Genomic DNA, 23992 nt, shown 5'->3' with positions numbered 1-23992 from the left:
TTTTATTTTAGCTATTCTGGTGGGTATATAGCAGTATATCATTGTGGTTTTAATTTGCATCTCCCTGATGACTAATGATTTTGAACATTTTTTTCAGGCATAATAGCTATTCTTTTATCTCCTTTTGTAAAGCGTCTATTCACATCCTTCTCCCTTATTAAAAATTGGGTTTTCCTAACGCAGGAACAGATGGCCAAATACCACATGTTCTCACTTATAGTGGGAGTGAACAATGAGAACACATGGACACAGAGAGGGAAACAACACTCACTTGGGGCCTGTCTGGGGTGGGGTAAGGGGAGGGATGGCATCAGGAAAAATAGTTAATACCTGCTGGGTCTAATTCTTAGGTGATGGGTTGATAGGTGGAGCAAACCACCATGACACACAAACCTTCTTGTCCTGCACATGTACCCCGGAACTTAAAAATAAAATTAAAAAAAGAAAGAATGACTTAAAAAATAAAAAACCATTTAGAGAATATTATAAACACCTCTTTGCAAATAAACTAGAAAATCTAGAAGAAATGGATAAATTCCTGGACACACACACCCTCCCAAGACTAAACCAGGAAGAAGTTGAATCCCTGAATAGACCAATAACAGGTTCTGAAATTGAGGCAGTAATTAATAGCCTACCAACCAAAAATAGACCAGGACCAGACGGATTCACAGCCAAATTCTACCAGAGGTACAAAGAGGAGCTGGTACCATGTCTTCTGAAACTATTTCAAAGAATAGAGAAAGAGGGACTCCTCCCTAGCTCATTTGATGAGAGCAGCATCATCCTGATACCAAAACCTGGCAGAGACACAACAACAACAAAAAAGAAAATTTCAGGCCAATATCCCTGATGAACATTGATGTGAAAATCCTCAATAAAGTGCTGGCAAACTGAATCCAGCAGCACATCAAAAAGCTTATCCACCACAATCAAGCCAGCTCCATCCCTGGGATGCAGGGCTGGTTCAATGTATGCAAATCAATAAACATAATCCATCACATAAACAAAACCAATGACAAAAACCACATGATTATCTCATAGATGCAGAAAAGGCCTTTGATAAAACTCAACACCACTTCATGCTAAAAACTCTCAATAAACTAGGAATTGATCTTAAAATAATAGTATCTTAATATAATATTATCTTAATATTATATCTTAAATAATATTATATCTTAAAATAATAGTATCTTAAAATAATAGGAGCTATTTATGAAAAACCCACAGCCAATATCATACTGAATGGGAAAAAGCTGGAAACATTCCCTTTGAAAACCAGCAAAAGACAAGGATGCCCCTTCTCACCACTCCTATTCAATATAATATTGTAAGTTCCGGCCAGGTCAACCAGGCAAGAGAAAGAAATAAAGCATATTCAAATAGAAAGAGAGGAAGTCAAATTGTCTCTGTTTGCAGATGACATGATTGTATATTTAGAAAACCCCATTGTCTCAGCCCAAAATATCCTTAAGCTGATAAGCAACTTCAGCAAAGTCTCAGCATATAAAATCAGAGTGCAAAAATCACAAGCATTCCTATACACCAATAGTAGACAAACAGAGAGCCAAATCATGAGTGAACTCCCGTTCACAATTGCTACAAAGAGAATAAAATACCTAGGAATATAACTTACAAGGGATGTGAAGGACCTCTTCAAGGAGAACTACAAACCACTGCTCAAGGATGTAAGAGAGGATACAAACAAATGGAAAAAATTCCATGCTCATGGATAAGAAGAATCAATATCATAAAAGTAATTCACAGATTCAATGCTATCCCCATCAAACTACCATTGACTTCCTTCACTGGATTAGAAAAAACTACTTTAAATTTCATATGGAACTGAAAAAGAGACTGCATAGTCAAGACAATCCTAAGCAAAAAGAACAAAATTGGAGACATCATGCTACCTGACTCCAAACTGTACTACAAGGCTACAGTAATCAAAACAGCATAGTACTGGTACCCAAACAGATATATAGACCAATGGAACAGAAGAGAGGCCGCAGAAATAATGCCACACATCTGCAACCATATGATCTTTGACAAACCTGATATACACAAGCAGTGGGGAAAGGATTTCTTATTTAATAAATGGTGTTGGGAAAACTGGCTAGCCATGTGCAGAAAACTGAAACTGGACCCCTTCCTTACACCTTATATGAAAATTAACTCAAGATGGATTAAAGGCTTAAATGTAAGACTTAAAATTATAAAAACCTTAGAAGAAAACCTAGGCGATACCATTCAGGACATAGGCATGGGCAAAGATTTCATGACTAAAACATCAAAAGCAATGGCAACAAAAGCCAAAATTTACAAATGAGATGTAATTAAACAAAGAGCTTCTGCACAACAAAAGAAATGACTGTCAGAGTGAACAGGCAACCTACAGAATGGGAGAATATTTTTGCAATCTATCCAACTGACAAAGGACAAATATCCAGAATCTACAAGAAACCTAAACAAATGTACAAGAAAAAAATAAACCCATCAAAAAGTGGGTGAAGGATATGAACAGACACTTCCCAAAACAAGACATTTATGTGGTCAACAAACAGATGAAAAAAAGCTCATCATCACTGGTCATTAGAGAAATGCAAATCAAAACTACAATGAGATATTATCTCATGCCAGTTAGACTGGCAATCATCAAAAAGTGAGGAAACAACAGATGCTGGAGAGGATGTGGAGAAATAGGAACACTTTTACACTATTGGTGGGACTGTAAATTAGTTCAACCATTGTGGAAGACAGTGTGGCGATTCCTCAAGGATCTGGAACCAGAAATACCATTTGACCCAGCAATCCCATTACTGAGTATATACTCAGAGGATTATAAATCTTTCTACTATAAAGGCACATGCACACATATGTTCATCGCAGCACTGTTCACAATAGCAAAGACTGGAACCAACCCAAATGCCCATCAATGATAAACTGGCTAAAGAAAATGTGGCACATAGACGCCATGGAATACTATGCAGCCATAAAAAAGATGAGTTCATGTCCTTTGCAGGGACCTGGATGAAGCTGGAAACCATCATTCTTAGCAAACTAAGAAAGGAACAGAAAACCAAACACCTCATGTTCTGACTCTTAAGTGGGAGTTGAACAATGAGAGCATATGGACACAGGGAGGGAAACATCACACACTGGGGCCTGTTGTGGGGGTAGGGGGCTGGGGGAGGGATAGCATTAGGAGAAATACCTGATGTAGATGACGGATTGATGGGTGCAGCAAACCATCATGGCACGTGTATACCTACGTAACAAACCTGCACATCCTGCACATGTATCCCAGAATTTAAAGTATAATTTTAAAAGTATGAAAAAATAAAAACCCGAAAACATTAACAGCCTTTATTGTAGCAAAGGCAAAAGCAAATTTAACAAAATGTAAAAAGCTGGTCCATCAAGGTAAAGGGTTTTCAGATGTTCACTGTACTATTCTTTTAACTTTTGTGTAGGTTTCAAATTTTTCAAAATAATATTCAACATAATATTCAATAATATTCAACATAATATTCAATAATAATATTTTCATTCAGCATGAAAATACAACAAAAAATTGGGTTTTCTTCTTATTGAGTTGTAAGAATACTTTTGCAATCTCTTTTCGAGTCCTTTGTCAATATATGTGTTACAAATATTTTCTTCAAATCGTGGACTTACTTTTCACTTTCTTTTTTTTTTTTTTTTTTTTTTTTGAGATAGCGTCTCACTCTGGAGTGCAGTGGCGCAATCCCATCTCGTTGCAGCCTCCAACTCCCGGGTTCAAAAGATTCTCCTGCCTCAGTCTCCCGAGTAGCTGGGATTACAGGCACTCGCCACCACGCCCGGCTAATTTTTGTATTTTTTAGTAGAGACAGGGTTTCACCATGTTGGACCAGACTGGTCTCAAACTCCTGGCCTCAGATTATCCGCCCACCTCAGCCTCCCAAAGTGCTGGGATTATAGGCATGAGCCCGCACCCAGCCACTTTTCACTTTCTTAGTTGTATCTTTCAATGAGCAGAATTTTGTAATTTTCATAAAGTCCATTTAAAAATTTCATGCACAATTAGTGCTTTCTGTGTTCTAAGGTATCTTTTCCTTCCCCATAGTTGCAAACATTTTCTTCTGTGTTTTCCTCTATTATATTTCTTCTAGAAGGTATATAAGTTGTAATATTTACTTTTAGGTATAAGATACATTTCAAGTACGTTTGTAGCATGGTGTAATGATCAAAGTATAGTTTTTCTATTTATTGAACAAATATTCAATTGTCCCAGCATCATTTGTTGAGAAGACTATTTCTTTATCTTTGGAACCCTGATTAAAATAAATTAAACATATATGTATTGTTCTGTTTTTTAACTCTCTACTTTGTTCCACTGATCTGATTATTGTGATTTATGGTAAGTCTTAAAATCCCATAATATAAGCACTCCAACTTTGTTCCCCTTTAAAACTTTATTCCAGTCATGTTAGGTCACCTAACATGTATTTCTATATAAGTTTTAGAATCAGCTTGTGAATTTCTACAAAAAATATTGCTGGAGATTTGATTTACATCCACTCTATATTTTAACTTAGAACTGATACCTTAACAATATTGATTTTTCTAATCAATGAAACAGTATATTTCTCAATTGATTTGCATCTTCTTGGGTGACTCTCAGAGATAAAAATTTTGAGGAAGTTTGTTTCTATCCTAATTTGCTGAGAGGTTTTTTTTTTTTTCATGAATAGGCGTTAAATTTTATCAAATGATTTTTCTAAATCTATTTATAGGAACATATGGAGTTTTGTCTTTTTTTTTCTTTTTAGTTTGTTAACATGGTGAATTACACTGATTGTTTTTTCAAAGTTTAGACCAACCTTTTGTTTCTGGGATGAATTCCACTTGGGATGCATTATCCTTTTTTATGGTGCTAATTCATATTTGATAATTTTATTAGAAACTTTTTCATCTAGGTTCAGAAGAGATATTGATCTTCAATTTTCTTTTCTTATAATAGTTTGACTCTTAGTATCAAGGTAGTGCTGGACTTATAAAATGAGCTGGGAAGTACTGGTGTTATTTTCTGAAACTTTCTGGTAAGTTAGCTATTGTGTCTTCCTCGAATTTGGCTAAAATTCACCAGTAAATCCATCTGGAACTAGAGTGCTTTTTGTGGGAAGGTTTTAATTTACCATTTAAATTTACATAACTAATACAGAGCTATTTAGATTTTTGCAAAAGTATTTCTTTTTTTACCAGTTTGGTTGTATAATTTTGACAGTCAAGGAATTGATCTATTTCATCTAAGTTGTCAAAATTATTGGAATAAATGTTTAAAATTCCCTTATTATACCTATACTTTCAATATCTATAATATTTATGGTGATGCTTCTCTTTCTTTTCTATACCTGAAATCTGTCTTCTCTCTTTTTTCATTGGTTTAAACTAGGAGTTTATTATTTTATCAATCATTTGTTAAAAGCAGCTTTGATTTCTTGACTTTTCTTTATTCTTTGTGTATTTTCTATTTAATTGCAAATTTACAGAAGCCTTATTAAGATGTAATTCACATATACAATGTGTTCATTTAAAGTGTACACTCTGTTTTTAGTGTATTCAAAATTGTGCAACCATCACCATAATCAATTTGAGAACAATTTCATAACCCTCCCCCCCAAACAAAAAATCTTCTATCTAGTCACTGTCTTTTTTTTTTTTTTAGCACAAACATCCCCAGCTGTAGGCAACCACCAAACTACTTTCTATCTCTCTAAAAATGCCTATTCTGGATGTTTTATATAAATGGAATAAAATCATATGTAACTTTTCGTTTCTGGCTTCTTTCACTTAGTATAACGCTCTTAAAGTTTCATCCATTTTGCAGCATGTATCAATACTTCATCTATTTATTTTTTTAACTCAAATTTTTTTAGCCATTAATTTATTTTTATTGTTGAATGATACTCCATTGTGTAGATACATCACATTTCATTTATCCATTTGGGTTGTTTCTGTTGTTTGGCTATTATGAAAATACTCTATGATGTTGATTGTTTCCTTTGCCTCAATTTTAAATTTGAAATGATCCAATTTTAAAAAATTTTGCTTTTGCTGTCTGTGCATTTGGGGTCATATCTGAAAAACCATTGTCCAGATTAACATCAAGAAGCTTTCTCCCATGTTTTCTTCTAGTGGTTTTACAGTTTCAGGTCTTACATTTAAGTGTTTTGAGTTGATTTTTGTATATGGTGTGAGATGAGGGTCCATTTATTCTTTTGCACGTGGATATCCAATATCTTTTATTGAAGAAACTGTCCTTTCCCCATTGGATGCTCTTGGCACCTTTGTTAAAGATCAATTGACCATAAATGCATGGGCTTATTTCTGGGCTCTCCATTCTGTTCTACTGGTCTATATGTCCGTGTTTATGCCAACACCATACTGTTTTGAAGACTGTAGCTTGTAATTAAAAAAAAAAAAATCAGGTATTGCTATACCTCCAACTTTGTTCTTTTGTGCAGCTATTCGGGGTGTTTTGTGCTTCCATGGGAATTTTAGATTTTATTTTTCTATTTCTGTGAAAAATGCTACTGGGACCTTGATAGGGATTGCACTGAATTTGTCTAAGCTACTTCGGCTTTGGAAATTTCTAACAAAGAATTTTATAGTGCTAAACATTTCCATCAAAAAAAAGATCTTAAATAAACATCCTAACTTTACATCTCAAGAAACTAGAAAAAAATAAATAAACTCAGCCCAAATTTGGCAGAAGAAGGAAATAGTGAAGATCAGAGCAGAGATAAAAAAAGCTACCAGGACCTGATAGCTTTAACTGCTGAATTCTACCAAACATTTAAAGCCCAATTAATGCCAATCCTTCTCAAACTCTTACAAAAAGTTGAAGAGGAAGGAGACTTCCAAACTCAATTTTATGAGACTAGCATTATCCTGATATCAATGTCAGACAAGAACACTACAAAAAATTATAGGACAAAATCCCCAATTAATGCGGATACAAAATCCTCAGCTTCGTGTGCAACTGTGTGTATCTTTCTTTTCTTTTACATTAATCTGTTACTCTCTAAAGAACACAAGATCCCCAGAAGCAGCCACCACTTTTTACCCAACTTTATATTTTTTATAGCCTGGAACACAAAGGTTTGTTTACCAGACTGACTGGCCGATTGAAAGGACTAAAAAATAGGAGTGTTCCTGAAACTAAGGGAAGTTTAGAGAAATGATAGGCATAGAAGGTTTATGTTTAAGCAGGAGTAAAAACAATATGGTTTCTTTATATCATTTTGGACTCTCTGTTCCTGTCAGGCAAAGACCGTGCATTAATTTCTGTAGTTACTAAGGCACCTAATATAAGTATGTTATATAAATAAATTCATTTCCATGTCTATAGTCTTCATGAAACCTAGAGTAATACCTTTCATTTAGATATGTCTGTTTTTTTGAATAAATAAATTTTAGGTCAACATAAAAAAATCCTTAACAAAATACTAGCAACCTAAATTGAACAGTATATTTAAAAAATCATATACCTCATCAAAATACTAATAATCCAAATTTAAAAGGATCCTACACCTTACTTTAATGATCAAGTGGGATTTATTTTGGGGATGCAAAGATGGTTCAACATATGTAAATTAACAAATGTTGTACAACACATTACTAGAATGAAGGATAAAAATAATATGATCTTCTCAATAGATGCAGAAAAAGGCTCTGACAAAATAAAACATCCTTTCATGATAAAATCTCAACAAATTAGGTAGAGAAGGAATGTTTTCAACATAATAAAACCATATATGACAATCTATAACCAACATCATACTCAGTAAAGAGAATTAGATGCTTTTTCTTTAAAATCAGGAACAAAACAAGGTGCCAATTCTTGCCACCTCTATTGAACATAGTAGTGGAAGTCCTAGCCAGGGCAAATACATAAGAAAAAGAAATAAAAGGCACCTAAATCATAAAGGAAGTAAAATTGTCTCTGTTTGCAGATGACATGATCTTATATATAGAAAGTCCTAAAGATGCCACCAAAAAACTGTTAGAAGTAAGAAATAAATTCAGTAAAGTTGCAAATACAAAATCAACATCAAAAAGTTAGTAGCATTTTTGTATACTCACAATGAACTATGTGAAAAAAATCAAGAAAACATTCTCATTCACAATAGCATAAAAATATTACTTAGAAATAAATTTAACTGAGTAACCAAATATCACCTGTTCCCCAAAAACCTATGGAAGTAAATAAATAAAGCCACCAATGACACACATAAAAAATAGGTTAAATTAATGACACTGCAAAGAAAACTCAACGAGACAACAGGACGAGTATTTCCAGAAAGTGAGAATCTTGATTGAATCCTGCTTGGGGGATGACAGTAGCTACTTTTTTTAAAAAAAGAGACGAGTGGAAAAATCTGAAATACGGACTTCATGTTAAATTAGGGAAGCATTTTAAGTGGGACAATGGTATTAAGGTTATATAGAATCCCATTCTCAGGAGATGCATGGTTAAGTAGTGTCATGTCTGTAACTTTCTTTGAAATGGTTCATATAAAGCAAATATGGCAAAATATTAAAAAAGGAAGAAATGTAACTGAGGAGGTAAAAGATCTGTATACTGAAAACTATAAAACATTCATGAAAGAAACTGAAGACACAAATAAATGGAAAAATATCCCCTGTTCATGGATTAGAAGATTTAATATGGCTTTTCACTTTCTTGATGGTGTCTTGGAAACACAAAAGTTTTTACTTTAGATGATGTCTGTTTTATCTATTTTTTTCTTTTGTTGCCTGTGTTTTCAGTGTCTTATCCAAGAAGCTCTTGCTTATTCTAAAGTCATGAAAATTAAAGCCTATGTTTTCTTCTAAGTGTGTTATAGTTTTGGCCCTTACATTTAGATATTTGATCTAATTTTAGTTAATTATTTATATTATGTGGGGTCCAACTTCATTCTTTTGTATGTGGATATCCAGTTGTCCTTGCACTATTTGTTGAAAACAACTTATAATGGTGGAAAGCTCCATTGAATTGTCTTAGCAATTTTGTTTTTGTTTGTTTTTGAACTTCTATTTGTAACAGACTTAGCAACTTTGTTGAAAAGTAAGTGACTGTAAATGTGAGGGTTTTTACCAAACTGTCCTGATTACTGTTGTTTTATAGTAAGTTTTGAAATCAGAAAGTATGATTCCTCTTTGTTCATCTTAAGATAGTTTTGGCTATTTTTTGTCTTTTACATTTCCATGCGAATTGTAGAATTAGTTTATCAACATCTGCAAAGAGCCAGCTGGGGCTTTAATAGGAATTGAATTGGATTTTTAGGTCAATTTGTGGAGAATTGCCATCTTAGCAATATTGTCTTTCTATTCATGAGCATGGATGGTTTTCCATTGACTTAGGTCTTCTCTACTTTCTTCAATGATGTGTAATAGTTTTCAGTATACAAGTCTTGTACTTTTGTTATGTTTATCCATAAATAGTTTCTTTTTTTGATGATATTGTAAATAAAATTGTTTTCTCAACTTCATTTTTGGGTTGTTCATTGGTAGTGTATAGGACTAGAGTAGATTTTGTTTATTGAGCTTATATCCAGCAACCTTGTTGAACTTGATTATTACCTTAAATAGTTTTTTTTGTGTGTGGATATCGTAAGATTTTCTGTTTGCAAGATCATGTCATCTGTGATTAGACATAGTTTTACGTCTTCCTTTGCAAACTGGATGCTTTTTATTTCATTTTCTTTTTTAATTTCCCTGGCCAGAACATCCAGAACAATACTGAATAGAAGTACCAAGTGGTAATATTCTCATTTTGTTTCTGGTCTTGTAAGTAAAGCATTCACATTTTTTACCATTAAGTATGATGTTAGCTGGGTGTTTTTGTAGATACTTTTTATAAAAGTGTTGAGGAACTGTCCTTGTATTCTTAGTTTGTTAAGCGTTTTTTGTCATGAAGTGGTAAAAAAAACTTTGCTTTTTCTAACGTCTTAAGGTGGGAGGTTAGGTTATTGATTTGATATATTTTTTCTTTTTTAATGTAGGCATTTAAAACTATAAGTTTTTCTTCAAGCACTGCTTTATCTGCATCCCATAAGGTTTGGTAGGTTGTATATTCATTTCCATTAATCTCAAAGTATTTTCCAATGTTCCTTGTACTTTCTTATTTGACACATTATTTATTAATATTAGTGTGCTAATTAATTTCTGCATATTTGTTAACTTCCTAAATTTACTTGTTATTGGTTTATAATTTCATTCAATTGTGGTAGGTGGAGAATATACTTTGTATAATTTTAATCCTTTTGAATTGGTTGAGGCTTGTGCTATAGTCTAGCTTATGGTCCATCCAAAAGAATGTTCCCTATGCACTTGAGAAGAATAGGTATTCTGCTGTTGTTGAGTAGAGTGTTCTACAGATGTTTGTTAGAGTTGGTTTAAAGTTGTTCAAGTATGTTACCATTTTATTAGGTAATATTAGGCAATATCTTTGTGTGTGTGTGTGTGTGTGTGTGTGTGTGTGAATGGCATAGTATCTGACTATTGTTTTTCAAAACCCATTTTCTCCCAGGTCTTTTTTTTTTCTAATTGTGGGGATTTCAATAGCACTGTAAGTTCTAGAAATACTAGCTAAGTTATAGAAGAGCTGGCTGTATGTATGAAGTGAACACATTTTATTTTAGGTAAATTATACCTCAATAAAGTTGATTTAAAAATAAATTTATAATTCTAGGGAAAAGTTAAGGCTATAAGCTACACTTCCTTAGGAAAACAAACTAATTTATAAGCAGAAAGCTTTTGAAGGCTTATCACTTTAAAAAAGATTAAAAGAAAATCCGTCACACTTTTTTTAAACAGTATTTAAATTCATTTTTTTCTATCTCCAGTAGTCTTGTTATATAAATTTATTTTTTTCTTCTTAAATTCTTCAGCAAAATGCATCTGCCTTTACTGTTATTTTTTAAAGTTTAAAAAAGTTATCAATCGGCAATACCTGACCTTAAAATTCTAGCTGTCAACCATCTCAGGCTAGAAAAGCATATTTACCAACAGTTGTTCCTTAATTTAAAATACAATGTTCTCATTCTTTGTGTTCATTTAAAAAGAAACGGTTGATTTCAACTCTTGCTCTTCTCCTGATATTGCCTTGCAGGGTAAAAAACAATTTTGGATAGATTAAAAGTCTAAATTAACCATTAAAAGCAGGTAGACTTGTCAAGTCATCTTACTGGATTCATTGAGAATTCAAAGAAATAATAAATCATAGCCTTCATTATGTGTCTTTAGCTTGGAAGAAATCTTTTTTCAATGAGAAAGCTAATCATTTAACAAATACACATTCCCATGGGAAGATAATGTTTAGGTATACCGTAGTTTTAACCCTCAACAACCTAAAGAAGAAAATTTAACACAATAAAACCCTTTCACTGCCTACTAAAAGTAAAGCACAGTGTAAACCTGACTTAACTACAGTAGATCATTTTGAAGGTATGTTTTGAAATTGATGGCCCAATTTTAATATTAAGATCAGCAAACACCATTAAGCGTCTAGCCGGGAGAACTAAAATAACAAGCGTGAGTGATTAATGCTGTGATTGTTTTCTAATTTTTTATTTTAATACATCTGTCTTGGATGGTTAATTCTAGATGATATTGTTAAGTTTCTCCTAATTTGGTAGAAATACTGATATGAAATAGTTGGAAATACTGATATGTATAAAAACAAATGAACACTCTCTAAAAAAACACATCTTATCAAAAGAATGAACAGTTTTTTGGGTAAATTTTAGCTTAAACTTTTAGTCTAGATGTAAGTTAAGGAAACTTTATCCTGTTGTTTTTGCCTCAGAGGTTCTTCTTCCTGTCTTCTTTCTTCATTCCTTTCTTCTTTCTTCCTTCCTTTCTTATTACAATTTATTTGTGTGCATTTATGTTTGTGTTTATTTGTTTAATGTCTATATCCCATGTTTGACTCTTATGTATATATTTTTTTACCACTGTATATCCAGCATTTGTACCATGCTTGGCACATAGTATGCTCTATGGCACATACTGTCAAAATTTTGTTGAATGACCAAATTGATAAAACATCAAGAGACCTGCTTTGAAATCCAGTCTTAAATTCTTTCTGACTTAGTAAATAACTTGAGCGAGTCACTCTCTACTTTGTTTGTCTTCATTGGTTTAGCGAATAATAATAATAATACCTTACATATAATATATTACATATTTATAATACTCATTTTTATAGCATTCACTGACTGATTACTATGTGCCAGGTACTCTTCTAGGTTTTAGGGGCATAGCAGTGAACCAAAAAAGACAAAAATATCTGCCTTCATGGAGCTTACATTCTAGTAAAATCTGTTGTTTGCTTTTGGTCTTGACAACGACCCTGTGAAGCGGGTAGAGCTACTAATTCTATTGATTTACCAATGTGGAAGTAGGGGCTATGTGAAATTAAGTATCTAGTAAAGATCAATCAGTTAGTGAGTTTGAGAAGCAGGTATTTGTTGTCCAGTGCTTTTCCCATTATGTCACCCTTTCTCCCATAACTCCTCATCTAGCATGTGGAAATGTTCTGAGGAAAAGTAAGATCCAATTTATTTAACCTCTTCTGTAAAATTGACTGTGTAAGTACAAACTGATAACATGACTCAGGTTCTAAAGTGGCTTTAAAAACTGTGACATTTCAAGATACCTTCAATCTAAAGAAAACTTAAAATTTTAGTCTGAATCCTTTTGTTTATTAGATATGGCCCTTTACAGTTTTGTAACACCTGCCTCTTATACCTAGTCTCTTGACTGTGGGAGTTGGGGCTTCCTATTGTTAAATGTTCTAGTACTCTACATTAGCATAGAAATCTAGACATTGCCCATAGCGGATAAAGTATTAGCTGCTAAGCAAGTGAAATTATTATGCCATCTGCTGCCTCTTTTAAGGTGTGTTATCACCCAACTCACTTTTTGAATCAACACACCAAAGGCACCGTAAGTAATGTAAATTATGGTAGCTTGTACATTTTTCAACTGAATAAGCAGTTTATAAGAAACAAAAAGCCCAGCTAACTTTGTGCCTCTCCTAAATTTTAATAGATGCCTTGCAAAAAGTATTTTTGTCCTTCAAACTTTATTTCCATGAGATAATCTTTTATTAGACCATTAGATACCCCATATTCAAACTTAAAACAAGAATTAGTTATTGTTATGAACTTACAATAGTTCTTTGGCATTCTTAGTAAGTTACTCAGAGAAAATCAGGTATTTATTTTAATCCAATCATTTAAAATTCTAGAAAGCACTGAAATGCCCCAAAGTATGCTTACACTTGCATAGAGGAAACTAGACATGGAAAACATATCTATTTGACAGAAATGACAATGTAATTTCTTTATAAATCTGCCCTAAAGGCCGTATATTTAATATAATTCTATTTGATTTTTGTCCCACTGATGAATTGGATTACCAAAGAAAAAACAATTCTCAAAGTGTGTTTCTTGAGTATATTTCCTAAGAAATTAACNAAAAATAAATTTATAATTCTAGGGAAAAGTTAAGGCTATAAGCTACCCTTCCTTAGGAAAACAAATTAATTTATAAGCAGAAAGCTTTTGAAGGCTTATCACTTTAAAAAAGATTAAAAGAAAATCCGTCACACTTTTTTTAAACAGTATTTAAATTCATTTTTTTCTATCTCCAGTAGTCTTGTTATATAAATTTATTTTTTTCTTCTTAAATTCTTCAGCAAAATGCATCTGCCTTTACTGTTATTTTTTAAAGTTTAAAAAAGTTATCAATCGGCAATACCTGACCTTAAAATTCTAGCTGTCAACCATCTCAGGCTAGAAAAGCATATTTACCAACAGTTGTTCCTTAATTTAAAATACAATGTTCTCATTCTTTGTGTTCATTTAAAAGAAACGGTTGATTTCAACTCTTGCTCTTCTCCTGATATTGCCTTGCAGGGTAAAAAACAATTTTGGATAGATTAAAAGTCTAAATTAACCATTAAAAGCAGGTAGACTTGTCAAGTCATCTTACTGGATTCATTGAGAATTCAAAGAAATAATAAATCATAGCCTTCATTATGTGTCTTTAGCTTGGAAGAAATCTTTTTTCAATGAGAAAGCTAATCATTTAACAAATACACATTCCCATGGGAAGATAATGTTTAGGTATACCGTAGTTTTAACCCTCAACAACCTAAAGAAGAAAATTTAACACAATAAAACCCTTTCACTGCCTACTAAAAGTAAAGCACAGTGTAAACCTGACTTAACTACAGTAGATCATTTTGAAGGTATGTTTTGAAATTGATGGCCCAATTTTAATATTAAGATCAGCAAACACCATTAAGCGTCTAGCCGGGAGAACTAAAATAACAAGCGTGAGTGATTAATGCTGTGATTGTTTTCTAATTTTTTATTTTAATACATCTGTCTTGGATGGTTAATTCTAGATGATATTGTTAAGTTTCTCCTAATTTGGTAGAAATACTGATATGAAATAGTTGGAAATACTGATATGTATAAAACAAATGAACACTCTCTAAAAAAACACATCTTATCAAAAGAATGAACAGTTTTTTGGGTAAATTTTAGCTTAAACTTTTAGTCTAGATGTAAGTTAAGGAAACTTTATCCTGTTGTTTTGCCTCAGAGGTTCTTCTTCCTGTCTTCTTTCTTCATTCCTTTCTTCTTTCTTCCTTCCTTTCTTATTACAATTTATTTGTGTGCATTTATGTTTGTGTTTATTTGTTTAATGTCTATATCCCATGTTTGACTCTTATGTATATATTTTTTTACCACTGTATATCCAGCATTTGTACCATGCTTGGCACATAGTATGCTCTATGGCACATACTGTCAAAATTTTGTTGAATGACCAAATTGATAAAACATCAAGAGACCTGCTTTGAAATCCAGTCTTAAATTCTTTCTGACTTAGTAAATAACTTGAGCGAGTCACTCTCTACTTTGTTTGTCTTCATTGGTTTAGCGAATAATAATAATAATACCTTACATATAATATATTACATATTTATAATACTCATTTTATAGCATTCACTGACTGATTACTATGTGCCAGGTACTCTTCTAGGTTTTAGGGGCATAGCAGTGAACCAAAAAAGACAAAATATCTGCCTTCATGGAGCTTACATTCTAGTAAAATCTGTTGTTTGCTTTTGGTCTTGACAACGACCCTGTGAAGCGGGTAGAGCTACTAATTCTATTGATTTACCAATGTGGAAGTAGGGGCTATGTGAAATTAAGTATCTAGTAAAGATCAATCAGTTAGTGAGTTTGAGAAGCAGGTATTTGTTGTCCAGTGCTTTTCCCATTATGTCACCCTTTCTCCCATAACTCCTCATCTAGCATGTGGAAATGTTCTGAGGAAAAGTAAGATCCAATTTATTTAACCTCTTCTGTAAAATTGACTGTGTAAGTACAAACTGATAACATGACTCAGGTTCTAAAGTGGCTTTAAAACTGTGACATTTCAAGATACCTTCAATCTAAAGAAAACTTAAAATTTTAGTCTGAATCCTTTTGTTTATTAGATATGGCCCTTTACAGTTTTGTAACACCTGCCTCTTATACCTAGTCTCTTGACTGTGGGAGTTGGGGCTTCCTATTGTTAAATGTTCTAGTACTCTACATTAGCATAGAAATCTAGACATTGCCCATAGCGGATAAAGTATTAGCTGCTAAGCAAGTGAAATTATTATGCCATCTGCTGCCTCTTTTAAGGTGTGTTATCACCCAACTCACTTTTGAATCAACACACCAAAGGCACCGTAAGTAATGTAAATTATGGTAGCTTGTACATTTTCAACTGAATAAGCAGTTTATAAGAAACAAAAGCCCAGCTAACTTTGTGCCTCTCCTAAATTTTAATAGATGCCTTGCAAAAGTATTTTGTCCTTCAAACTTTATTTCCATGAGATAATCTTTTATTAGACCATTAGATACCCCATATTCAAACTTAAAACAAGAATTAGTTATTGTTATGAACTTACAATAGTTCTTTGGCATTCTTAGTAAGTTACTCAGAGAAAATCAGGTATTTATTTTAATCCAATCATTTAAAATTCTAGAAAGCACTGAAATGCCCCAAAGTATGCTTACACTTGCATAGAGGAAACTAGACATGGAAAACATATCTATTTGACAGAAATGACAATGTAATTTCTTTATAAATCTGCCCTAAAGGCCGTATATTTAATATAATTCTATTTGATTTTGTCCCACTGATGAATTGGATTACCAAAGAAAAAACAATTCTCAAAGTGTGTTTCTTGAGTATATTTCCTAAGAAATTAACCAGTATTATTGGAGGAGAAGAAAGATTTCTGTAGTTATATATGATTTTTAAAATGCCTGGTTAAAGAGGTTTATTTGCTATAGGACTTCTCAGAACTGTAGCTACGTGAATATGTTAGTGTGTGTTGTAACCTCTAGTGGGCAATATTCTTCCCAGTCACAGAAAGATTTCTTCTTAGGAATATCTTGTGAGACTAGTGTTCTGGAAAACACAATATGGAAAACACTACCTTAGAGTAAGTGTTGGTATTTGCTTAATAGCTATGAAGTCTATATGTTTATTATGGTTGTTCTTCAGTCCTCTTCCACTACAGCCTGCTCTCTCTGGGTACTCTCAGTTGTACTCAAGGCTTTAAATGCCACTTGCAGTCTGATCATGTCTGTATGTGCAAATTCACCAACTCTGTCTCCTGAACTTTAGATACATATGCACACCTGCCTATCCAATTTTTCAAACCGAGTATTGAGAACTTCAAACTCAATTATCCAAAACTGAGCTCAGTAGCTTCCTCTCAAACCCGCTCCTCCTGCTGTTTTCTTGTTTTATTATTGGAGACCACTGATATCCACTCAATTGCCCAAATCAGACACCTGGGAGCCATCCTTAACTCTTTTTACTCACTCTGTCTTCCCATACAACCATCAACATAACCTAACTATCCTCATTTTTTTTTCTTAAAAGACATTTATTCAGTGTCACAATCAGACTATTACATTTAGCAATCAACAGCATGGATGCAAAAAAAAATCTACATTGAAACCCTTTGTTGGAATGCTTTACACTTTCCACAGAACAGAAACTAAAATAACCTGTTATACAATTAGTCACAAATACAATCCCTGAGTTTTTTGCCCATACACATGAGTATTTGTCTAAAACATGTCTTCTTTGTAGCAGCTAGGCCCTGCCACCACTGTGCTTGACTGAGTTCACAAATCTGTTGCAACCTGTAGCTTCCCTGTCACTTCTCTGACTCCGCTCTCCTGTTAAGCCTTGTTTCCCAATTAAAATCTTCTGCCACTGCCATAGCTACTACTGTTACTGGAACCGCCATGGCCACCTTGGTTTCCTGGTTGGGCAAAGTATTGGCCTCCACCACCATAGGGGCCAGAGCTTCTGCCTCCAGAGTTTCCTCCCTTCATGGGTCCAAAATTTGAAGACTGATTGTTGTAATTGCCAAAATAATTGCAGCTTCCACCACCTCTGAAATTGCTTCCATCATTACCAAATCCATTATAGCCATNACATTTATTCAGTGTCACAATCAGACTATTACATTTAGCAATCAACAGCATGGATGCAAAAAAAAATCTACATTGAAACCCTTTGTTGGAATGCTTTACACTTTCCACAGAACAGAAACTAAAATAACCTGTTATACAATTAGTCACAAATACAATCCCTGAGTTTTTTGCCCATACACATGAGTATTTGTCTAAAACATGTCTTCTTTGTAGCAGCTAGGCCCTGCCACCACTGTGCTTGACTGAGTTCACAAATCTGTTGCAACCTGTAGCTTCCCTGTCACTTCTCTGACTCCGCTCTCCTGTTAAGCCTTGTTTCCCAATTAAAATCTTCTGCCACTGCCATAGCTACTACTGTTACTGGAACCGCCATGGCCACCTTGGTTTCCTGGTTGGGCAAAGTATTGGCCTCCACCACCATAGGGGCCAGAGCTTCTGCCTCCAGAGTTTCCTCCCTTCATGGGTCCAAAATTTGAAGACTGATTGTTGTAATTGCCAAAATAATTGCAGCTTCCACCACCTCTGAAATTGCTTCCATCATTACCAAATCCATTATAGCCATCCACACTGCCACCATATCTACCACTACCATGGCTGCCACCAAAGCCACCATGACCACTGAAGTTTCTACCATGACCAGAGTTGTCATTCCCGTCGAAACCACCTCCATGACCACCACCAAAGTTTCCAGAACCACTTTGCCTCTTTGACTGGATAAAGCACTAGCCATCTCTTGCTTTGACAAGGCTTTTCTAGATTCACAGTTGTGGCCATTCACAGTGTGGTATTTCTGAATGACAATCTTATCCACGGAGTCATGGTCATCAAAGGTTACAAAGGCAAAGCCCTTTTTCTTGCCACTGCCTTGGTCAGTCATGATTTCAATCACTTCAATTTTCCCATACTGTGCAAAATAATCTCTTAGGTGATGTTCTTCACTGTCTTCTTTAATGCCACCAATAAATCTTTTTTTTACAGTTAAGTAGGCACCTGGTCTTTGAGAATCTTCTCTTGAGACAGCTGTCTTTGGTTCCATGACTCTTCCAGCCACCTTGTGCAGCCTTGCCTCCATGGCTGCACCCACCTCCTCCACAGTGGCATATGTGACAAACCCAAAGCCCCTGAGCGCTTGGTGTTTGAATCTCTCATTACTGCACAGTCCGTGAGTGTTCCCCATTGCTCAAAATGGCTCCTCAGGCTCTCATCAGCTGTTTCAAAGCTCAATCCTCCAATGAAGAGCTTCCTGAGCTGTTCAGGTTCTTTAGGAGACTCTGACTTAGACATAACGGCAGGGTGAAGAGAGACTTTAACGATGCTTCTTCGGTGGCATCGATGGGCAGAAAGGCATTATCCTCATTCTTTATAGCCCTCAAGTAAGTCCACTTCACTCAAATTGCATTTAACTTAACTAAAGCCTTTATCATCTTACATATATTGCCAAAGTAACCCATCGTTCAATAGAAATATAATGTCAGCCATGTACACAAACTGTGTATGTAATTTGAAATTTTCTAATAGCCACATTAAAAAACAAATATAAGAGATAAAATTAGTTTAAAAAATATACTTTATTTAACCCAACATATGCAAAATATCATCACTGCAACATGTAGTCACTGTAAAATTATACATATATATAAATGAATGATATACTTTACGTTGTTATGTTTACACTAAGTCTCTGACATCCAGTGTGCATTTTCCACTTTAAATAATCTCAATTTGTACCAGCCACATTTGAAGAGCTCAGTAGCCACATGTGGCTGGTGGCTATGATATTGGACAGCATAGCTCTGACTGGTTTCCCTGCCTGCAGACTCTCCCCTTCTAATTCATTCTCCCCAACTGCAGCCAGTGTGGCATATTTGATTCTATCACTTCACTGTTGAAGGTCCTTGATTGATTTTGCATTGCATAAGCTGTCAAGACCCATGATAATAGCTGTACTTACCTCTTGAACCTCATTTCACTCAACTCCACTTTAAGCTCCATACATACCGATCTCTTTATGGTTGTTTCCCAAAGATATCATGCCTTCTCTCCTCTAGGCCTTTGTACATGTTGCCCTCCGCTTAGAATTATCTTCCCCAAATATTTTGCCAAATGAACTATTAAGTCTCAGTTCTTCCAGGAAATCCTCCCTCAATGCAAAAGTTTGAATAAACTGCTACACTTATGAACTCTCATTGTATCATCTGCTTACCTAATATTAGAATTTATTGCAGTGTGTCTTATTGTATCCTCTGAGGTAAACTCTATTACAGTTTATCTCTCTTGATAGACTGTGAGCTCCATGAAGGTAGGTAGCAAATTGTGGTTCATTTTTTTTCTCATAGACCAGAGATAGTCCATGGCTGGTGCAGGGACTCAAGAATGTTATTAAAAGATCAAACTTCTCCCACTCAGCCATTCTTAAGTGTCAGTTTATCACCACATGCTCACAAGAATGCTACTGCAGCTCCAGATGCTAGACTCAAGTGCAAGGCAGGAAGAAGAGGAAAGGGAGCTATGACAGCCATGTCTGTCCTTTTTATGAGGAAATCAAAAGCCTCCCCAGAAACCCCCAGTACACTTCCCTTTAGAGCTCATTGGCTGCTACTGTGTCACTTGGCCACATCTGGCTTCAAGGAGGCTGAACAAGGTAAATACTGACTACACAGTAGAAAGCGGCATGGAGAAAGGAAATAGGAATACCTAGTGAGCCAGTTAAACATAAATGTTTGCTCTAAGTACTTCTTTTGAAGTCTTTCTCTCTCCTCAACCCCTAAGATTTGGGGAGTGTTTGTGCTTTCTGTGTTTGAGATATTTAAAGTTATATGACAAGGTTGTAGGTGTATGTTTGAGATATTTGAAGTTATGTTACAAGGTTGTAGGTCTATTCTAAAGCCAGAGCTCAACAGTGTAGGGGAAAAGGAAATGCATTTCCTTCCTTTTTACTAAAATTGCAAAGTGAATGAAGTGGGAACTGGAAAAATACACTCCAAATTTTACTTAACAAAATAATACTGAAGCAAGAATTTAGTTTTCTTGGCTGGACCTCCAATCTGCATGAAGTCAGTGACTCCATGAGGTAGAGATGAACACTTGAGTCACAGTGCATTAAGTCCTGGCAATTAATGCGTAAACAGAGTCACTCACTCTTTGAAAAAGCACAATAAGAATCATTCCTTTGAAGGAGCAAAGTGTCAGCTTATATATGAAACTCTCCTACTAGTATAGTGACAGCTGATTCTGCTGGCTAGGTGATCCCAAATTGCTGAGCCTTATTTCTTCAACCAGAGATAGGATCAGAAATGAAGATGAATAAAAATTGATCTAGAATGTAAAATAGTTGATCCAGCCAGAGCAGACTGCTTCTCAGTGGCAGGAGTGCTATTCTGCCCATGGTTCTGCTTTATAAGGCAGCCTCTCTGGCAGCAAGCATCAAGTAAGAGTATGATGCAAAAGCATCTATTGATCCTGCCAGCGTCTGTTGAACTAACATGATTCATTCTTCAACACTCACTTCCTGATAAATAGAAACAAAGTCAGAATGATCGAGTGCCTTAAAAGGGTCAGTGTTTCTGGCTCTGGAAATACACTCTGCTTTGCTTCCCCATTTATTTCTCATCAGTGGATTTGCTTCAGATGTTATCTAGCAGCAGGAGACCATTACTGCGTGGACATGTCCTGTTACAGTGACATTCATTCAGTTTCCTAAAGTGAAGCATGGGCCTTGGACTGTCTGGATGCCTCTAAAAATATAAGACAAGAAGCTTATGTTTAAATGGTGATTAGACAGTTAAAATTTGGAAAGCTTGAGCTTATGCATGTTTAATGACAGTGTTAGCTAATTTTTCATTCTTTGAGTTAAAAGGCTTGGAAGCATCAAAGACCATTAAAATTCCTGGAAAATTTCCAAACATTATTTATACTAACATATGTTCTTCAATATTGTTTCCTTCCAAACTCTCATCAGAACTGCTATGGAGTTGCAAAACTGATGCTGGACCTCAACTTTCTGCCTCTCTACAGGCCCAGGAGAGAGTAGCAGTAAGTAGCAAATAGGGAAAGCCCATCCAGTAGGAGGGGGAAAAAAAGAGGAGAAAAAGAAAAGTGTCTAAATAATCCCCAAACTCTATAGTCTATCACTGAATTATCTAGGGTCAACTATTTCCCTTAATTAGCATTTGTAATTGTAAACAGATCTGCTCATCTGAATCTTTCTTTCTTGAGCCAGCATCATGTATGACGTGGCATTCTCCAATTATGCAAACAAAGGCATTGATTTTTAATTGATGTGGAAAGTGTTTATAATGAGCTTTTATGAAAAGCAATTACTGCATTGGAAAAAGATCTAAAGAGTAGTTATTCATCTTTACAAATTTTGATTTGGGTGTAAATGCATCTGATCTCTAGGGTTCAATAGTGGAGAATGAATTTACCTGTTAGATCCACATTTATGTCATTTTTCCAGATGTCAGATTCCTGGTGCATTTGTAGTTTTTACCTAAACAAATGTTAACTTTAGCCTTGGTTTAGCTTACTTCCTTCTCAATATATTGCAGCTTTTTTTCTTCCCTAAGTGTACTTGAACACATTAGCAGAATTTTTGCTTCCATGAGTACACTTCGCCTTCCTCAAGCAAGGTCAGAGATCCTGTCTGCAAGATCTTTATAAGTCTGTAACACAGCACAGTACCTGGCTCATAGGAGGCATTCAAATAAAAGTTGAAGGAAATGAATTTAGCCTAAATAAATGATTTGAGACAAATAAAATAATCTGTTTGTCTGCCTTGCCTTATCTGCAAAAGAGGCAAGTATTTTGATTTATATCACAGGTATATTTTGAGAATCAATATACAGTTGTAGGAGAGTAATCATTCAGAGGATGATTGTTGCACAAAAATCAAGAAAAAAAATCACCCTGCCGTTCTCTGCTGTTATGTGTCTACATAAAATCCTACTCTCCTTGATTTGCTGATATTGCAAGTACCTAAGCAATTTGCTGTTTCCACCCATTCCCAATCTAAATAGTATTCATGCTTTGCGAGTCTCTCATTTCCATTGAATAGCTGCTCTTCCGATTTAGTATAATCTCAAAATGTAGTTAGCAATCAGAGCAAAGGTCAATTGGTGGCTCACTGCATGCACTGAGAGAAAGAGTGAAGATGATTACATTTTTGCCTGATGCCCATTGCTGATCTGAAAGAACTCAAGTTCTTAAGAACTGAAGCCAGCAGTGGTGTGAAGCCAGATGTCTTTACCCATCTGCAATTCCTGATAGCTGAAGCTACTTCATCAACATTGATTAATATGCTCCGGCAGGTGCAGGTCTTTAGAAATTAGTTTAAATTATTAAACCCCTTGCTTATGCAGAGGCTTCTAGAATCCACCCCAACTTTACATCTTGTCCATGGTCAGGGATCATGAGGGGACTGGACCATGATGTGATGCTTCTCACTGCCATCAGGATTTGAAGTTTTATTTAGAGAGTCTCAGGCTGCCTTTAATATGTTTTTACCCTCTGACCCAATAATTCTTTCTTTTTCCTTTTCTTTTCTTTTTTTTTTTTTTGAGACAGAGTCTTGCTCTGTTGCTAGGCTGGAGTGCAGTGGCATGATCTCGGCTCACTGCAACCTCTGCCTCCCAGGTTCAAGTGATTCTCCTGCCTCAGCCTCCTGAGTAGCTGGAACTACAAGTGCCTGCCACTGCACCTGGCTAATTTTTGTATTTTTAGTAGAGATGGGGTTTCACCATATTGGTCAGGCTGGTCTTGAACTCTTGACGTCAAGTGATCCACCTGCCTCGGTCTCCCAAAGTGCTGGGATTACAGGCGTAAGCCACTGCACCTGGCCTGACCCGATAATTCTACTTCTGGGAATTTAATTGAATAAAATTGTCAGAGAGCTATTCAGATATTCATATATATAACATTTGCAATAACATGGTTATAATATCAAAAACCTGGAAACAGTCCAATTACTTAAGTAGGAGATTACATAATGATACAGCCACACTGTACTATGCAGCTACTAAAAATCACTTAACAAGATTGGAAAATGCTCATTATATACTATAAGGTGAAAAAGTAGAATGCAAATATAGGTATATAGTGTAATTTTGTAAAACAAACTATACATATATATGCCTATAATTTTAGAAAATATATTTGTATTAGTAGGATTATAGATATTTGCAAATATTTTTCCTATTTAAGTCAATCTGTATTGTCCAGGTTTTCCATCATTTTATCAAAAATAGTTAATTTTCAATAAAAAATTAGTTCAGCTTTTTTTTTTAATAAGTGATCATGAAAAGGCAGTGGTTCACATACAGAAAAGTGCAGGAACATCCTTATGAAGCAACACATTTAAAGGTGAGAAGCAGAGACACCAAGATCAGCAGGGGTCAAGGTGCCAGTGTGGGAGAAGGAGC

The 23992-nt window shown here is 34.8% G+C and overlaps 1 pseudogene; it reads right to left on the bottom strand.

Moving 5' to 3' along the window:
• Positions 1-17899: 17899 nt before the first annotated feature.
• LOC108532515 (heterogeneous nuclear ribonucleoprotein A1-like) lies at positions 17900-18860 on the bottom strand (annotated as a pseudogene).
• Between the last annotated feature and the right edge of the window lie 5132 nt (positions 18861-23992).

This window comes from Rhinopithecus bieti, unplaced genomic scaffold, assembly GCF_001698545.2.
Source record: "Rhinopithecus bieti isolate Rb0 unplaced genomic scaffold, ASM169854v2 scaffold_8675, whole genome shotgun sequence".
NCBI lineage: Eukaryota > Metazoa > Chordata > Mammalia > Primates > Cercopithecidae > Rhinopithecus > Rhinopithecus bieti.
This window is presented reverse-complemented; position numbering and strand designations above follow the sequence as displayed.